The following is a 14612-nucleotide window of genomic DNA, read 5'->3' as shown; positions in this document are numbered from 1 at the left end:
TAAAAGATGTCCAGTACTACATATCCACTGCTTAGGCAGTTTGCTTAAAAAATAATGAGTACCGTCATTTCCCATAACTATGGTTCTGGAACATAACTATTGTCCACAATACAACTATTCAAATTTTATACTACATAACGTAGTACCTCGTTTATCTATATTCTTGCTGTACTGTAGTTTGAATTCAAGTCACTGCAGCTGTGTTACTTCTACAATGATCTTTGAATTGTTGTATCGTGAACCATAGTTGTGTTCCAGGACCATAGTTATGGGAAATGACGGTATGTATTCATCAACCCACCAGTGCGAATAGCTATTTTCTAAAATGAAATTTATAAAGTCCAGCCACAGATCCCGTTTAAGCGATGCTCATCTCCTTGTGAAACTGAAAATAGCATGCACAGATAGAAATCCCAATTTCCAAGAAATTGCTTTGAAAAATGATCAATTAAATATCACGTGAATGGACTATTCTAATTGCATATGGTAGGTAGGAGTGTAGTGGCGCAACTGTCTGTAAATCCGTCACTGCACTGTAGAGTTCAACCCCTCCCACAGTATGTAGTTGCCATTTAAATCCTGTCTTGTGGATTGTGTTCATTTTGCCCACCACTGGTATACAGACTACTCAACATACCAATGAGCCAGCAGGAATATAAAGAAAAAATAAGTACCGTCAAATACATAGCACAAGAAAATGGATACAACTCCAACATAATAGACAACATAATAAAAAATACAAAACATAATTACAAGAAATTTAGAAACACAACACAAACACAAGAACACAAAAAATACATCACACCAACATACGAGAAAAAAAAACGTATCTTCATTCAGGAAATTATACTACAACATTGCACACACAAAATACTCTACAAAAGCATCTCAACACACAAACAACACAAACAAATACAACCTAATAAGTGTATACAAACTCACATATAATGTCTGCAATAGCTTTTAGGGTAAGGTTGCCTAATTCCGTGACATATTTAATAAAGTCTATATTTATGCCAAAATTGTAATAAAAATTTTCAAATAACACTTAAATGACCTGTTTGGACCTTTAGCTACAGTTTTTACAACATTCACAAGTTTCGTATATAATATACGATTCTTCATTGTTAAACAATGGCTCCTAAATCCGTGACAGGGATCGAAATTCAGTGATAGTGGTTTTCTAATTCAGTGAGTGATATCCTAATTCCGTGATATAAAATAATCCTAATTAACTGCTCAGAAAATAAAAGTGTATTTGAAAAAACACTTTAAAGTCATGGTATATTGTTTTAATATGGATTAAGCAAGAAAGTACAACATACAAAAAGGACCTAAGTGACAAATTTCATAGAAAATACTTGTGTAACTACAGGAATACAAATTACATATTAATATATTATAAACAAAATTAACTCAAAGTTAAATTGAATACAAAATTAAATTTTAATAAATTGAATTATAACACAATTATTTTTCATTATTTATATTCCTAACAACAGCAGTAATTGAGGATATCGCCCGAATAAGGGCGTATACAGCAAAATGTAGTTCTGATATAAACTAATTTCAATGTTTATAAGCTGTCAGGTTCATCATAGTTGCGTCGAAAAATTTTTCATTACTGTTAAATAGTTTCGAGGATATTTAAAATAAAATTATTGAAACATAACAGCAAATAGTATGTTCTGCTATTAGTAAATATAATCTGGAACTTTGTATACTCCCTTTTTCCGGCGACAATATGTTTTAGTACTGTTTTTAATTATTCTGATGTTCTAGGTGTCTAACTCTGCATGAAAATTAATTATTTATGGGAACATCTCGTACTTTATTAGTAATTTTGTTTTAAAAAGTAAAATAAAATAAATTCAACAAAATAAAATATACGATTACCATAATATACTAAATAAAAATATTGAATAATTACACAAATAGGCCTACAAAATAACATTACATTTTTAGTTTATGGTTTTCTTGTCTTTATATCTTTTTCTTCTTTATACATTATCACTATCGTTGCTAGAGTCATCTTCACCATTGTGTGATAATGTCCCGACTTCATTCAGAATTGAGCTCAGCCAACTTGGGCTATCTTCATCTAAAAACTGTAAGATATCTCTTCAATCCTCCGGCTTGGAGGGTTTCAAAGATATTGGGTTCATTTGTGTTGGACTCAAAACAGTTTCAGTTGCGACACTTCCATTACCGTATTCCAAATCTTGAAGGAAACAAATGATGTAGATTATGAGGTTCATGCTAAAATACCCCTGATGTCCTGTATTGCAGTTGTTTATACTTTTGCACCATGTTTGTATGAGGACGATTTAAATGCGTATCCGTTTTTTCATTGAGGATGTCACCGGAAACCAGTCTATTCTGAACTGTTAATCGTTTCTCTGAAATTTGCTATAGACTCGATAGAAAGATTTAATAACATTATTTTTTTACCTCCATTACAGAAAACACTATCTTTTCAAACATTATCCCTAGTCTTGAAAGATTGAAGCTTCTTATTTTTAGATTCACTCTTTCAAGGCAAGAAGTAATAAAATGATATTGTTCTAATTTCGAATCCATGTTCTAATTTCCATATTGAGTTGATCGTCCTTTGAAATTTCATGTGTACACATTTTCATACATCAACTTTTTACAGATGTAAATGACTTCTCTTCCATTTCCATGCCTGTACAAGTTGTTTATGATTTGCCACTGTTTCTGTTAACTTTCTTTTCTTCGGTTTTCCATTTAGTTTTGCTCACAACCGTCTTTTTTCCCATATTTTCGATCATGATTCACTGCTGCATCTGACAGCCTTAAGGAGGCATAAACATCGAATATTAGCCTGCTATAGTACGGCTTGCAACAGCATGTGACTGCCGCTGTAGTAGGTGCGTTCACTCGTTCAACGTAAACACGTAACATTGTATCCCGTATTACGTATTGAAGCTAGACTTACAAACATTTATTACAGTGTACTTTACGCATTCAACTATCTAATCACTTGATCGTCGGAAAACGGGCTTATAACGGTATACGCCGTTATTCGGGTGAAGTCCTCAATTAAGTAAAAAAAACTCTTTAAAAATACTCTTTAAAAATTAATAATGCTTCCTCTAATGTTCAAACTAACACATAACATGGTAATTGGCATAAGTAAATGATTGTTTAAGAAACAGATGATTTTAAAATTATTTTTTAGGATTACAGAAATTTTGAATTTGTTGGAGCCACCTTGTTATTCCACCAAATACAGATACTTTCAATTTTTATTGAATTTTTAAACATTACTTTTAAGTAACTTTAATTTTTAAAAGTTGATAGCATACGTAGGTGTTGTTTGAGAGTCAAATATATGAAAATGTGAATATATTTTCGTTCTCAGCTATCATTAATCTTCAGAGTCAGAAGTTCCAGTTTGACGTGTATTTGAGTCGCACAGTAAACTTTCATAAAATGGCATATCAGCTGGTGGCACATACTGACATGCAAACTTCATAGCATCTTTAACTTGGCTCCTTTTATCTAGAGATGTTCTAAATATATTTTTGGTATATGAGGGAAGAAGGGCCATATTTGTACATAATAGGAAAGTCAAAAAATAAAGATGCATTCAATGATTCACTACACCGAACAACCTCCTTATATAGCATGTTATACTGAAATAGTTTGTAAGTAGAAGTCATGAACTTGACATTTCTAGTGTTCTTTAGTAGTTCCTTGTAGCGGCTTTGGTAACGCTCACTGAAATTCTTCAGCACATATTGACTTACTAGAATGACTTCAAACTTTTTGGAGCTGTCTTTGACGACTTTATACCATTCCTGCGAAACATATGTTTCCTCTTCTGTGATTCAACAAGTCCAAATGAGCGATCACAGAGGAGAAAACTGTGACTCAGCTCTGGAAACATGTGTGTGATGGTCTGAAATCTGCTTTGCTGCACCAATGTGAATAAATATTTCACAATATTATGGTTTTTATTTTGTGCTGCACAGTTGTCTGAAAACATGAAAAGATGCTTCACACATTTCTTTCAAACTGTAGCAAAGAACTGATCAAGAAAACTAATGTCCTCATTGGGACTCTTTTACCCGCAATTTCATCATACATGTAGAAGCAACTTTTATGAGTGCTGCTTACATGTATACAAAAGCTGTAAAGCCATAGCCGTCTGCTGTAGAAAACATTCCCTGATAGTATGGTAGGAAAATCCATATTCTGCTGAAAATCAAAGTAGATAGTTTCTACAGTTTCATCTGCCTTAGACAAAGATGACTTCTCTTTGAACTGTAAATAGAAGAGGTCAGCTTTCCTAAGATGTAAATCTTTCAGAATTATAAGGGCTCTTTTTTCTTCTTCAGTTTTAGATTATAACATCTTCTTCTCTAAGATATAATATTTTTGGCAAGTGTCACTACGTGGCTTACCAAAGGATAGGCTACATTATTAAAGTTTGCAGTGAAGAATCTATAGGGCTAGTAGGAGTCATAGCTCACTTTATACTTTACCTCCAGCAAAGACAGTTTTACACACTATCATTTCATATTAACCCAGACGAAACTAAAATTAATAATAATAATAATAATAATAATAATAATAATAATAATAATAATAATAATAATAATAATAATAATAATAATAATGATAATGATAATGATAATGATAATGATAATGATAATAATAATAATGATGATAATGATAATAATACTTCAGTATGATTTATTATCATTCCATTTAGACATTAATTTTTACTTTTCAATTAGTGTTTTGAATTATATTGTATAATTTAACCTGTTTGCATTTAATTATTTCGCTTACCTTACATAAATATGTGTGCGCACGAGGAATGCCACCTCCACTTTTAACACGGCGTCGTTGGACATCACGAACAGTTATCAGGCCACCCAAATATTCATCTTGCGTTTCTTTATTCTTCATGTCATTAAATGATTTCAGTATGTCCTTTTGCATTTGAATACCAAGTTTCTAGTAACACTGGCGCTTGCATTTACAGTCGGATTCAGAAACACGGACAGGAAAATTCTTGCCTTTCTTGTTCACGTATGATTTACCTCATTTCTAGTTCCTTTCTTGTATTTGAGAGCCACCGTTTTGGATTACGGTCTATTTTCTTTTTCAATGAATCTAAGTATACTGGATGTTTCATCACTAGACACACTTTCATTTGGATTAGGCCTCTATTCACTCTCAAAAGCAGAAAACTCACTCTCACCAGTCTCCATGTTGACTACTAATGTGATACGAATATAATACTGACAACAATGGATTAATATTAACCTTCTTATTTGTCTTTTAATTTGTGATAATAGCGCTGCTTCCTATTGACAATAATGTAAGATTTTGGTGAAACAACAAGGTGGTTTCTGGAGCTGCCTGGTTTTACCGGCAAACATTAAGCATGTACAGAAAGAGGCAGGTCTAAAATGCATTATAACTGTGAATGTAATTCTTGGAACTACCTGGTTCTTCGTCCAAACGATAGAGCGTATTTTTTTCTTCCTCTCTGCATAAATAGCTCAAAAATGAAAAAAATTGGAGCTGCCTGGTTTTTCCCTCAAACCCCTCAATTGCTGTTTCCTATAACTTATTTCTATTATTATTTCTACGAATTACTTTCTTTCATAGACATTAAATTTCACAATTTAAGGTTGACATCACTGGTCGAGTGAGCCAGGAAGGAGAAATATGAAAATAAATGCGAAAATATGAAAGCTCCTGTAGCATTGTTACTGTCTCATAATATTTCAATAATCATACACATCGATTCAGCTGACTATAATCTACAGTAATATATCATTTTCATAATGCTGTATTAATTCTTACCCCAAATATAAAATGTTTCTTCAGGAGCGGTCACAAGAGAATGAAAAACTTACTGGTCAACCACTTTTCACTCAACAAAAGCTTTTGCAGTCGACTGCTTCTATTCAAAAGGCGGGTGATCAATAAAATTGAAAAGAAAACCTATCCTAATATCTGTTAGGAATTCAAGAACTTAGAAGTCAGAGACCACAACTCCACGGCAGTCAATTGCAATTTTTTCACGGGATTAGGGGTATCACGGAATTAGGCATATTTTTACCCTACATCGGACAGACAGGCAGATCATTTCAAACACGTTACAAAGAACATCGCAGCCATAACCATATAACACAACTCATCACAAACGCCAACCACAGCTACAGCAATATAGACACAGACGTGGAGATTGTACATATCCAACCGAAAAACTACAAACTAAACACATTATAACAATATGACATATACAGACACACAAAAACACACCCACATCAAATTCTCAATACGCAACTGAATTTCAGAACACACACACTACTTGACTCTACACTACACAATAACAAACGCACCCCCAGCAAACCAAATGAAGATACCGGAAGACGCAAGGACCTCACTAGTTTGAAAATGGCGCCTACTCAGCTGAAAATTGTGAACTATGGGTATTAATAAACTTAGTTCAATATTAACACGAGAAAGTGGTCACCTTAATTATGTTCCTAAGTTAATTCTTTGTTTTGTTTGTTTCATTCTTTTAAATAATTGCCCTCCTTCTTTCTTAGGTTCTTTATTTCTTAGTTAATTCTTTTAAATTGTTCTTTCTTTCCCTTTTTTGATAGATATTTACCGTCTTACTCTCTTTACCTCATTATTTCTTAATTTTATTCTTCATTAATCATTGTTCCTTTCCTTTCCGATGTAATTTCTCCTTCTTTCTTCCTTAATCTCCTTATTTTATTCCCTTTTCTTCTCAGTCTCCGTTTTTCTTTTTCCCTCCTTACTTCTACAACAACATATACGATGAAAACGTACATAGCATGGAAAATTAATTGCCAAATATTATAAAAGTGTATAATATACAAAGTCCCCTATTTATAAGTCGCCCGCATGCCAACGGAACACTCATTGGAAAGCATACCAGCAGATTCCGCGAGCGGATATACAGCTCTTTTAGTATATCCCAGTGCATTTGCTATTACAAGATAAAATGTTTTAAATAAATTACAATAACTTACAGTAATATGTAGTAGGTTATAAAATGTTAACTGAGATTGAAAATAATAGCGAGATATATTATTCAATTTAAATGCTAATTCATTTGAAAATATCTAAATTTGAAATCCATAAATTAATTGTGCATTGGGAACGCACTGTTTTACAGCAACACACAATTAAAATATGGAATATAATGTAATGTAGCAGCAAGACATTTCAGAAAATAATCTCAAACTAAATAATTATAATTAAATGTTAAGCACAGGAACGCTATTTCGTAATTTCAATTAAGAAACACGCCAAACGAATTATTTTTGCACCAAAAACGGATGCTCCCTGGACCAAATTATCGTATTTTATAATTGTTTGAATGCAACAGAAGCCAGAAGTCTTGCTAAAGGTGTTATTGCTAAAACAGTACGAAATGGCGTTCCTGTGCTTATCAGTTACCTAGTTATAAATTTAATATAAATAGTAAAGCGAATTCTTAAACTAAATTGTAATAATTTTATGAATAAAACAAATTGGACTTAGACTCATTCCAGCTGTAGTAAGCGATGATTTTAAACTCATTCCAGTTTCAGTAAGCGAAGACTTGAAATCACGTTTGAACCAGTCAACCAAGAGAAGACAAAATATCACAGTTAATTCCAGGTTAATTTATTAGGCACCAAGTTGCAAAAACACTTATCCAGGCAGTAGTCAACTTTGTTTAATAAATGTATATCGTGAACTTATGTAACATAATTATCTGAAAAAGAGAAAATTACGAGAAATTGAACAGAATATGGAAACACATTTCATCATTTCAATAAATGTTCTTCACCTTCATTATTTTCATTATACGTATTGAAATACATTTTCATGAGATTTATGAAATGATTTCTCTTGTTTGGAAATTAAATTATTACTGTAGATCAGTGATCATCAACTAACGTATGAACGGGCACGGGCAGTGCTTGGCTCATGCGTGCTTACTGTACCGGGCAGAGAACCGGTTTGTAACATTGCGTTGTAGTGATTACAGAGGCGGTTCTTGCCATCCATTCAAACAAGAGATGTGAGGAGCAGAAAACACTTCAAAACGTAGGCCACACTGAAGCAATACAATTTACAGATGCATTATACAACTCACAGTAACGAATATGGCAGATACGAGGAGAAGAGCGTGTAGCATTAATTCAACAATTGAAGGAAACTGAGCTAGAAGTTATTTAAAATCACAATGTTAGTAAATCGGCTGTGCGACTCAGTTATAAAATTTCACTTATAATAGTACGATATTATAAACCTTTTAAAGATTGAAAATTTGAAGAATGTTTAATTACAACTGAAGAACTTTTCTCAAGTGTAGGAGTTTGAATCTATCAGTTTGTCTCCTTCCACCGTGATGCATCCCATCCGAGGTCTAGTTGAGGACGTTCAGGTGCAACTAGTAATTATTTGTCATTGTCTGTCATTTGTTGTTCTTTGGCAGTAGATGAAAATACTTATGTAAGCGATAATCCCCAACTGGTGATTTTTATAAGAGGCGTTACTGAAAACCTTCTGATTAAGGAGAGCTCTTATATATTGTTCTCATAAAGGATACTACCACTGGTTCCGATATTTTCATGTAGAGGCTGTAGAAATTATTTTGGACTTCCTTGGAATAAACTTATATCCTTGACAAGCAATGGTGCTCCTTACATAGTTGGAAGTAAAACGGGTGTAATAAGGAATCTAAGGGACGAAGTGAAAAGCGTTAATGTATCCCATGAAGTTACTTATATTCACTGCATTATACACCAACAGAATTCATGTGCAAAACAAATCAAAATTGTGTTATAGAAGTAGCCCATTTGGAAAAATCACCAACACAATTATATCGAAAAGTCTCATTCTTTCTTGATGAATGCGATCTGTCATATTATGGTAAAGTACGGTGACTAAGTCGTGGCAAATTATTGGATAGGTTCTTTGAACTGAGGGAGGAAACATCGTTCACGGAGAAAGAAGAAAAGTCTGTATCATAAGTGGAAAATGAAAAAATGGATTTGTGAACTTACCTTCTTAATGGAATTATCTGGATGCTTTAAATCTTTTTCTACAAGGTAACAACAAGATCATTACACAGTTATATGACAGAGTGAAGGCGTTTAATATGAAACCACCTCTAATTATGGAACGTTAGCTTAACAAAAAGGATAAGTTACAGCTCATTTTTCAAAATTAACAACGATAAGCACACTAGTTTCTTAAGACTTTGGATTTCGAAGAGTATATTCACACATCATGACGATCTGCGCCAGGAATTGGATTCGAGATTTAAAGACTAGGAATATTTTCAATTTGATTTTCGATTATTATTTGTAATTAGAACTTATTGATTTACTTTACGATAGTGAATTGAAGGACAAATATCAAAACAAAAGAAGTTATCTGACTTTTATATGAACTTCCCATGTCTTAGATTTCCCCGATTGTACAGACTTCCATTTTCGGATTCACATATCTGTGCGAACAGTAATTTTTTTTCCAGTGATGAAGATAAACAAGCCATGTCATGGAAGCCAAGTATCGGATCACAACTTAAAATGTGCTGTCACATTATGCACTATACAAACAATAGTTCCAAACGTTGAGAAATTGCTGAGGGAAAAGAGAATTAAACAAATCCCGAAAAGTCGGTGCTAATGTCATTGTTGAGTGGATTGAATGGAGTTAAATTTCTGCATTACTATTCCTAGGGTTTTTATGTGTTTTGTTCAACATTTTCCTTAACAGAAGCAGTTTACACATTTACAGTAATTGTCATGCATTACCCGAATAATTAACATGAAATGTTAAAAGTAATTATAAATGTATTAACTTCTAACTTTGTTGAAAGTAGGCTACAATGTTTTTTTTCAAATTGCTTAAGATGGTTCATTTAGTTATTTATATTCAACTCGTATCTTTGTTCATCAGAAAACAATCATAAACCTATGCAGTAAATTCATATTTTGGTCCCGCCGCTTGTCTTACCTGCCCTGTTACGACTTTCCGCGGGCGAGCGGGCAAGGCTTGATGACGACACAGTGCTCTGAGTTGAGGACCACTGCTGTAGATGAATCGTCGTTGCTTTTACATATTTATTTGTTCCACCAAATTGTCTTGTATTAATTTTTTCTCACACATGCACATATTTAATGAATCTATAGCGGATGTATCGGAATATAAACCACGTTCCCAAGCAACAGAATATGCTATAGTTGGTTGTTTCCATATTGTTACATCGTTGTGTAAGAATGCTGATCATTTCAGTCTAGGCCTAATGTTAGTTACTCGAAAGTTTGGTGTCAACAGTAAATGCAGAATGTTACTTTTTGAGAATAAAATGTTGACTATAGTGATTTATGCTGTCATAGCATAATACATACGATCAAATTCATTTTTAAAGACTTTTGTGCTATAAGTTTAGAACATATACATTTTTGAATGCTAAATAGTAAAATAATGTTAGGAATATTTATAACACAAGTAGGTAGGCCTATATTTCAGTTATTCAAGTTTATGTGAAATTAATCACATACATGTATATAACATACAGATATAAGAGCATTACAATGTAGTCTATAAATTAAGTAAAATATCTTACTTTTTAGAATGAATATTGCTTTTCGTGATAAATTGAGAAATCAGAAGCCCTTAATAATCGAATGCATATAAATTAAATTTTACAGTACTGTTACGTATTCCGAATAACAGTTTTAGAAAAGATAATTTAATTCGCATCTAAGACTAATTTGGAAACTAAACGTCATAAAACTTGTAAAACACATAGGCCTAATGATAAAATGCATTCATAAAAAAGATGTATGAATTACATGCGGCAAGTTAAAGGACTTACGTGCATAGATAGCCCCAAAATGTTGTTTTAAATAGCAAGTTTTAAGCTTTTTTTTAACACAAAATAAATAATCGAATTTTTGATCTCTAATCACTACCCAGTCCCGTTAAATTAACCACGACACTCAATCGACAGTGCCTTCACACAGTAGAAACTCGTTAATCCCGACTATCTCAACTGGTTGGATAAGTTGTCCGAATAAACGAAAATCTGGAAGTTAGTACAATGAAAAGATAATGACCAAGCCTGGGGTCGCCCTGTCCTACCTCATACAAATCAAATCAATTACTTTCAGTACTTATTCAAACTTCGATATGCAAACATACACAATTTTACAAAATCTATACAAAACGAGTATTAAAACAATTGCCGGTACACAGAATATTTTTATATTTTGGAAATACATACTACTGCATTATCTTTGACAATCTATGCAAATTTTACTTGCCAACTGAACACCGCCTGATGAGCAATAAAATACGTCATGTGAATGTAGAAAATAGAAGTCACTATTTATTTCGTTCGACTCAGCAAACCCAAGAAAATGGAGCTCACAGTTAACAACACTAAACATTAGTATAAAATAGTGGACAAAATTTTGACAGTTACCACTGAACAAATAGGCTTATTAAAGCGAAATGGATATTCTTCCTCACTTAGTAAATTGAAGTTGACAGTTTACTTACGTAAGTGAGTCTATGTGAAATATATTTCTCTTTCTAGGGATTAAATACATATTTCTTCTAAAAACTGGAGATATATTAAATGGAATCCGTTTGAGTATTTCCTTTATGTTTTCAATGTATTTTATTTTCATTTTTAATGAGTTGCACCTTACTTTATAACTATCGCCAATTAAAATCACTACCAATAATAGCCATCGGCGTAGCTCAGTCGTGCATGCGACTTTGAACCTTACTGGCAACATTTTCAATTTTGGTTTATTTAATATTTCCCAAAGTATTAGAGATGCCATCATAAATTTTTTTGTAATTGATTAAAAAAGTGTTTAGCTCACAGTAAAAATATAGAATATAGTACAAAAAAATATTCGATTTAAAAAAATTAACATTCCTTTATTTTACTGTAAGTTTTAATACATACTCGAAGTAAAAATCCATAATAACTCAGAAGTAAGTTTAAATATATAGAGTCATTTACGTTGATACAATTAAGTGTGTCATTTTAATACTATTTTTAACAATAGTGGTGAGATGAAGTTCATATTAGGCCATTCAACTATTTATTAATATGACATTCATTTACTAGAATATTGAAAAAATCCAGAAATTGTCCTCACAAAATTTAAAATGGTATATGGAATGACCCATTTACGTAATTGGGATTTGTCTTCTAGTTTAAATCAAACATTAAATCACCTATTAAGTGTAAATTAATGAAGTAATACTGATGTATTTATCCATCACATGGTATCTATTTCTAAGTGCCAGTTCTCAACATTTAATTGAATTAAATTGTTGAATGCATTTATTTTTTTATTCCTTTTCGTTAATTAGTAAATCTTATAAATTGCCTAAATTCTTCTCTAAACATTAAACTACACAATGTTGGTTGTTCCGCTGTAATTGTTAAATTATAAAAAGAACCTTCAGACTTTAAATGTTTAGGAATCATTATGCATAAACATCTGAAATGGGACAAACAAATCGACTACCTTTTGTAACAAGTTACGTAGAATCACATAGGTCTACTACTTTGTTCAATTACGAAATTACTTACCAAAGGATGTAGGCTACTATGTACAGTTTACCTTGTCTTATTTCGGTCTATAATCTAATGTGAAATATTAGAATGAGGTAGTACTTATAAAATAACCTTAATCCAATAGATTTATTAGAGAGAAGAATAATTAAAATACATCTAAAAACATATTGTTTATCCTAGCGAAAAATTGTTTTTATAATCTGAATTTATGAAAATATGTGTGAAATTTATATGAATGCATTATTAAATTTTATATATAAAAGTCACATATTTCTGATCATATACTCACAAACATAAAACCAAAGACAAGTGTAAATATGTTTGTTTCAACCCAAGTATTTAACGAGACTGCTTCCAATATAGCACTTATATTGGTCCTAGAATTTACAACAAATTAATAAAGAAATTTACCAGCAACAATTTAAAATTTAAAAATGTATGTAAGCAATTTGTTATGGGTAATTATTAATTTTTAGAGCTATTTTATTGTAATTTATTCATGTAAATTTATTATGTAAGGAATCCTATCCTGAGCACGAGAACACACTCTTTCAAGGAATGCTAGAATGTCTTAATTAAATTTAGAATTTCTTTGTATTGTATTTTTCTAGCAAAAAACAATATTATTATTATTATTATTATTATTATTATTATTATTATTATTATTATTGTTTAGTTAACTGTCCCAAGACAGGTTTGAACCTCACAAGTGATACCAACAAGGAAACATTTATGGGGCAACCAAGCCAGGAGATAATAGGGTAGAGTAGCCAGTTCCTTTCCCCCTTCTTTGCATACATCGCCTATTAGCTTCAAATTACACTAATCAAACTTCAAATGCATACAAATAATAATTATTGTTCCTCCTTTGAAACATATCGTCAAGTGAGATATAATTTACTGCCTGATAATAGATGTACATATCAGCCAAAATCTCAATCGGAGGAAATTATTATTATTATTTATTATTATTATTATCATTATTATTATTATTATTATTATTATTATTATTATTATTATTCGTAATTGGAATCACAATGCAATTCTCAAGCAGTCAAAATGCATTTCTGTAATACTAAAAAGACTTTTCACTTATAACTGATCTGGTCATCGCTGTTCATTTTCCACGAAAAATTCATATGCGATTATATTATGTGATATTAGACTAATTCCTTCATGTACATCAAAATTTGATCTTTAATTGAGGGCTTTGCCGGAAGAAAGGCGGATAGACCTATACGCCCTTGTTCGGGAAAACGGTTTAAAATGTAGTGAATAATTATAGTAGCGAAATTTTGTTTTGATTGTACTGTACATGCCTGCGGGACAGGGCTGCGTGCGTGCATAACATTTTATTCAGGTGCGTTTTAAAATCTTATATTGCATGTATCTCAATTCGTCATATTGACGTATACGCCCTTTTTCCGGAAAACCCCTCAATTGTTACTGCTTTAAATGAGAATCCTTACAAAGTGAACGAGGAAGTCCATGATGTCTTATGGAAGTTTTGATATCTTTGTTATTGCTCCCAATTTCTCAACAGTCTAAATCATTAAGCCAACTATCAGAACAGAGTCACATGAGGGCTAACCTTTCGGCGTTCATAAACATAAATATCGCATTTAGGAACCCACAATTGATTATTTCAAGGGAAAATACAACTAATTATCCATCGAGGTTGTAGGTCTGATGGTATGACCACAAGACACAATTACTCATCTCTTTTTGTTTTCCTATTGTGAGATTGGTCTCCTTTCTAATGCAATTAACAGAGCCCGGATGTTCAGGCGTTTATAATAGTTAAAATAGACAGGGAAAAAAGGCAATAAAACGTAAAAGAAAGGCACAATACATTTTTAAATAGGCATTATAAACTTTAAAAAGGCATAATATATTTTAGCAATAAATTTAAATTAGGCCTACATCAAAATAACTCGCTCTTTTATTATTTCGTAGTTGACACATGTTACTTGTAAAATACTTT

This window comes from Periplaneta americana, chromosome 16 (genome assembly GCF_040183065.1).
Source record: "Periplaneta americana isolate PAMFEO1 chromosome 16, P.americana_PAMFEO1_priV1, whole genome shotgun sequence".
Lineage (NCBI taxonomy): Eukaryota > Metazoa > Arthropoda > Insecta > Blattodea > Blattidae > Periplaneta > Periplaneta americana.
This window is presented reverse-complemented; position numbering follows the sequence as displayed.